Source organism: Dendronephthya gigantea, unplaced genomic scaffold, assembly GCF_004324835.1.
Source record: "Dendronephthya gigantea isolate DGI-Jeju-01 unplaced genomic scaffold, DenGig_1.0 000011F, whole genome shotgun sequence".
NCBI classification, from domain to species: Eukaryota; Metazoa; Cnidaria; class Anthozoa; order Malacalcyonacea; family Nephtheidae; genus Dendronephthya; species Dendronephthya gigantea.
Window position 1 is genome coordinate 3,308,238 of NW_021163021.1, and position 5,969 is coordinate 3,314,206.

General features: G+C 38.4%; 1 pseudogene; it reads right to left on the reverse strand.

Annotated features, from left to right (window-relative positions):
- Window positions 1–2,040, reverse strand: LOC114518729 (annotated as a pseudogene).
- Between the last annotated feature and the right edge of the window lie 3,929 nt (window positions 2,041–5,969).

The following is a 5,969-nucleotide window of genomic DNA, read 5'->3' on the forward strand; positions in this document are numbered from 1 at the left end:
TTAATTTGCAATTGCTTGTTCTCCTATTATTCTGATAGGAATCTTGTTAAACCTTTTCTTTTCATCATCAAAGTGGTCTTTGATGGATGGCAAAAGGAACTGTAAACCACAACCAAGAACTTGTGTTTCATGTTCCTCAATTACAGGCTCGGGAGCAGAGGAAGCAAGAGCAGGTGCACCTAACACTTTGATAAACTGATCAAACATCTTGCATTGCACAGATTCTTGGTAAATGATGTTGAGTACTTGTTGCCACACATTAATCTCGCAGTGGAGAGGTTCCGGTCTTTGCTTGTCAGCAAAAATTCCAATTCGGGGAGGTACAATTTGTCGAATCCCATTATCTGCCATGAATTGCAGCTTCTTCTCATGGCGGGTTTTGTCAGACAGAGATGTCTTTAAGGAGCGTTCAAAATTTTGAACCGTGTTTGCATGCTCTTTCCGGTCTGAATTGGTATAGGGTTTCCAAGTGTCATTAGTACCATATCCAATGGTACCACCCATGGTACAAATATTACCTAAAACAATAATCATGTGAAATGTTATTACCATTAAAATATTTATATCAAATTGAATTTGTTTGTGACAAAATATTCTACTCATCAACATGATAAGAAGTATATCATTTATAGCCTGAATATCAAGTAGATGACTATTTTATCACAAGGTTTGATTATTTTACAAATATTAGGTCAAATAATAAAAATTTAATAGCAATAATTGAAATACCAACAGTGTATCAGATCAGATTTTTTTCCTGGTATTCAATATGAATACCATAAGGGTACATTGCAAATTGTATTCATTAATGGCTTGAAACATGCTATTTCACATGTGGGGGAATACAAATTTTTGAGAGAGGTGAAATACAACTCTTTGAGTTTGGCAACACCATGGCCATCATGAACACATATTGTTTTTATTATTAGTGCTTTCTCCCAGTGGTGGATCCAGCCCTGAATTTTAGGAGCAGTGCACCAGGTTGACTTGACAATGCATACCAATGATCCGAGCCTCCAGTCGAGTGCTGAAAGTGTGATCAGCTTAGGGGGGTACTGGCAAAAGGCTTTTGGCAGCATTCTGACTACAATCATACGAGAAAATTGACATAATAAAAGTTCCACAACCATAATTCATATAAATTTTCAATCTCACAGACGTCTTCACTTTTCATGAAATACCATATAATGCAACAGTTTAGCTGTATTTTAGCTACTAAAATCCAACACTTGACTGAATTTTGCACACACACCCTGCACCCCATCCTGTGATGGGCTGGGGGGTGTACACCCCCCTGCACCTACCCCCTTCCAGTGGATCCACCACTGCTTTCTTCACTCGCAACTTAGACAAGGGAATTCCATTGTAATAACTAATGTATTTGCTCCCTTTGGCAAAATGGTTTTGGCAAAACCGAATAGTCAAATTGTAATTTAGAAACCAAATGTCAGAATCGAATCATCCTCAAAGAAACATAGAAAGAAAATTTTCATGATTTACTTACACTGTGCAACATAACAAAAGTTTTGATGGCTGGAGCAGGTTTTGAAATTGCACTTTCAGGATCAGTCTGTTGCTATACCTGTTCAGCTATCCAGCTCACAAAATGTTTATCTTTGGGTTTCTCTGAGGATGCTTCTGATATAGCCATAATTGAAACACTGCAAATCCTCAGGGGTAAGTTTTAAGTTGTTAAAAGAAAATCTCATGCACTTATGGTAAAAAATAATATGACACAATGGCCAAAAATGCTTATACCTGAGTGCACATTGGCATATGGAGAGGGATAGGTGGCTGCTTGGTTTAATTCTCCATTAGCCCAACTCTGCCAACACATGTCGGAAATTGAACCGTACATTTCTTTCCAGCAATAGTGAGAATATTTCCTTCGAGTATAGCCATCTAGTCCGTATGCTGTTTCCACAATTCTTCTAGTATGTTGTGTTTCTCTGGCAAGCTAACACAATGTAAGAGATATTGAAAATCAGAGCTCCTTACTCTTTCTCCCAAGTTCCATGTAGTCAAACTACCAATTGACATTGTCAACTGACTTGTTTCTGGGGCTCCATTGTCTGAGAATTGAATAACGAAATGATTTTTCAAATCATTAAGCCAAACAAGCTTTCTGTATAAGTGAGGTACTCTTAGGTGAAGGTCAATTAACATAAAAACTAGTCCAGTGACAGTCCTTGATACTCCAGCAACATCTTGTAACTGTGTGACATCTCCAATGTCTAAGCTTGTTACAAGTTTATCCACTGCAGAATTAGATACTGACTTTGGCAGCCTTAGGTCAATTCCCATACAACTGACATTACGTGCAAGCCATGTTTCGGACTCTGTGTTAAAGAATGATGACTGCCTCTTGCATACTAGTGTAAATTTCCTGCGTGATAGGTGATTTTGGTACTTTGTTGCTATAGCTTGTTGTAAGGCTTTCAGGCGACAACTGGTATTCTTTCATGGCATTGCTGAAAATTTTCTTCAGAAGAGTTCCTTTCCGATATCCAACAAACAACTCAGTTAAAAGTTCCTTTGGTGCATTGCTGCAATATAATCCCATGCACCAAAGAACGAGCCTGTCTCACCTCCATGAATGAATTTCAGTGCTTTTCCAGACTCACTTCTCCTTCTGTAATGAGTGCTTGAAAATGGATCATTTAACATGGCTTTAGTCGTGCAATTATTCTCTCGTTTGGACTTTGAGAAATGTTCACTATCCAATCCAAGTGCAGAAATCATACTTTTAAGTTGTTCAAGCTGTCTTGTCAGAGCCAATGACTTTTCTTCTAGTTGCTTCACCTGTGCTTTAGAATTTTGCAGTGTGTTTTGTAGTTCCAAGATACAATTATCTAAAAGGTAATAACCCAAGTGAATTTTCTCAGGAAGTAGTTGTGCCTCAAGTAGAACAAAATAGGGAACAGACTAGGCCTAGGGGCAAGGGGTTAAGTATTATTTTTAGTAGTTTTTTAATACTAATGGATGCCTTTCCCCTTGACGAGTATTTTGCAAGAATTTATTGACTGGTTCCTACTTTTTTCTCTGAAAACGTTCTCAGTCAGTACTTGAGAATCTCAAAGCTGATTCTCGCGTTCAGTTAATTGAGATTCCTTTGCCGTCACATGCTCTTCAAAAAAATGCTCCTCCTCAAGTAATTTCCGTTTCTTTTCGTTCAGTTTGTATGATCCTGACGACTCCCAGAAAGGGTTCACTGATCTCTGAGTATTACAGCAACCTATGTGTCCGGAAACCTTCAAACATTTGCGACTTTTTTGCACAGTTCTTGTTCGTCTTCACTCTTTGACGCCATATTTATTTCGACGCTCCATGAGTGGCTTCATTTTTGGTTTTAAAGCAGGCTTCATCATTGCCATCAGTCACTCAAACAACAGGTTTTTTGTAAAATACAGTTGAATTTACGATTTTTACTTCAAAATACTCCAATAGAACATATTTCAAAAGAGATATTAACAAATGAGCACAAAAATCTTGCTTTAATGTTGAACTTCGTGGAATTTTAGGTAATGTCTGGGGTACCTAAAGTCAAAAATAAAGATTATTACAACCACAACCCTCCCTACCCATAAGAATACAGTTTGGTCTCAAATCCAGACCTCTGGAAATCATTATTTGCCTAAAAGTGGGCTCCGCAAATTGCAGTAAATAAACCTAAAATGAGCATAATTTTACTCAATCATTTAATTCAGAAGCTAAAAGGTGTAACTTCAAATTAAACATGGTAAGAACTTTATAAATGTGTTTTATAAGGTTTAAAATCGCAACAAATTGGGGGTCATTGGTTCGTAAAAAATTAATTCAGTTCTTCAATGGCTATTATCACGTGACCTATTGCATTGCAATGGGAGATTTTTCGAACGTTTTGACCAACGTGCATTTGGACAAAGTATTTGCATGTTGGGGAAGTAAGTCAAAGTTGCAGAGCACTGGTAAAGGTCAAAGCCAAATTAGTGTTTCAACAAGTGGTGCAAGTTCAACATCAGCCTTGTCGAAGAAGAGAGAGAAGGTAGCCCTCGCACAGTTAAAAGTTAGCCAGTTAATGCAACAACATGAAATGAAAAGGGGAATGGCAGAGGTAAAGTACGAAGAAGAGCTAATGGAAGCCCAAATGGAAGAGGAACAGGCAAAGGTTAGTTTCAATATTCAAAATGAAGTAGCTAATGAGTATATATGGGGACAATATGTATTGGACCCTCCGCCTGAGAATGTTGTTTATGGATTGGTAGTGAAATTTATACTGGTCGTCCTTCAATCCAAGACCAGTCGAGAACAATGCAAAATTTTGGGAAACATGAAGCATATAAACCGGTAGTGTGTGTAGCAAGTAAAGTGGACTGGGACTATGCAAAACTCACAATGGTGAATTGTCCAGTTGTGAACTACCCCACTTTAGTTCAAGCAGCGAAGCAGCAGACAAGTCAGTCTAGTGCTTCCATCCCTTCCATCCCTCAAACAAGTAAATTGTGGAACTATCATAGATTGCAGTTAAACACCGAATTACCCTCAGCATTTCAAATGCCATCTGTAGAGAACTGTAGAAACTTTGATACACCTCTATGGCACCCAACTGTAAAATTACCTACAGAATCAGCAACTAAATTACCATGGCAATCACCTGAGAGGAAGGTGGAGTTGCCAATGCCTGTAAGGAGTGACAGTGGCGAAGAGATGGTTAGAGCATTACAACAAGTAGTGTCAACCCCAAGGATTAAATACATGAGTTTTGATGCAGAGCCTATGAATTATGTCTTCTTCATTCATAACTTTGAAACCTGTCTGGAGAAAAATAACCCTGACAATGTCACAAGACTTCAACTATTGATACAGCATTGCAATGGGAAAGCTCGTGAAGCAATAGAGTCTTGTGTGAGTGGAACAAGGTTATGTTACGGCAAAGAATACCTTAAAGGAAAACTTTGGGAAGCCCCATATAATTGCGAAAGCACATATCAGGAAACTGGAGAACCTGCCAGTCCTGAAATAGCAGGTGGACCGAGTTTGTTGGAATATGCAAGAAAGTTAGAAATTGCTAACAGAACCCTGACCAGTATGGGGCCAGAATATGAAAGCCAATTAAGTCACGTAGACACTTTACGCAAGTTAAATAGGAAGCTCCCCATGTTCATGAAGGTTAAATGGACAGAGCGTGCAGGGAACAATTATTGAATCTGGTTCAAGACCAAATTTTCAAGACTTCTTGGAGTTTGTGTGAGGGAGAGCAAAACTTGTAAACAATCAGTTTGCTGAAGATCTTTCAAGTAGTATGGCAAAGATAAGAGGGAAAGAACAAGGAGTAGGTGGACGCTTTGTACAGAGAGCAGCTGCTTTAACTGCAGGTGCACGGCAAACCCAAGAAGGAAATCGTGTGTCAAATTCGCCTTATTCTAAATGTTTGTTCTGTTCTGGAGCACATAGGATTTGGAAGTGTTCAGCATATAAGATATTGTATCAAGACAAGAAGAAATTTAACTTGTAGGTACACCACGTAAGTATTAAATACTGCAAAGCTTTCGGTCCGTTAACCCGGACCTTCATCAGTGCAATTACTTGAATACACGTTTGCGCGTCACTTAAATATCATGTTAGTCGTGATTAGTTTACGTGTATTCAAGTAATTGCACTGATGAAGGTCCGGGTTAACGGACCGAAAGCTTTGCAGTATTTAATACTTACGTGGTGTACCTACAAGTTATTATAATTACTAAAGTCGCCATGCAATCATACAAGAAAATTATTAAGAAGAAATTTGTTCAGGAAAATCGCTTATGTATGAAATGCCTTAGTAAAGGTCATTTTATGCGGACATGCCCCAAAGTACATTTTCGATGTCAGAAAGAAGGCTGCAATGAAGGGTATCATACCTTGTTGCATCCTCCAGAAGCAATTACACCTCAAGGAAATTGTGATGGCAAACATTTGCCGGATGAAAACAGTAAAGAAACAGGCTCCAA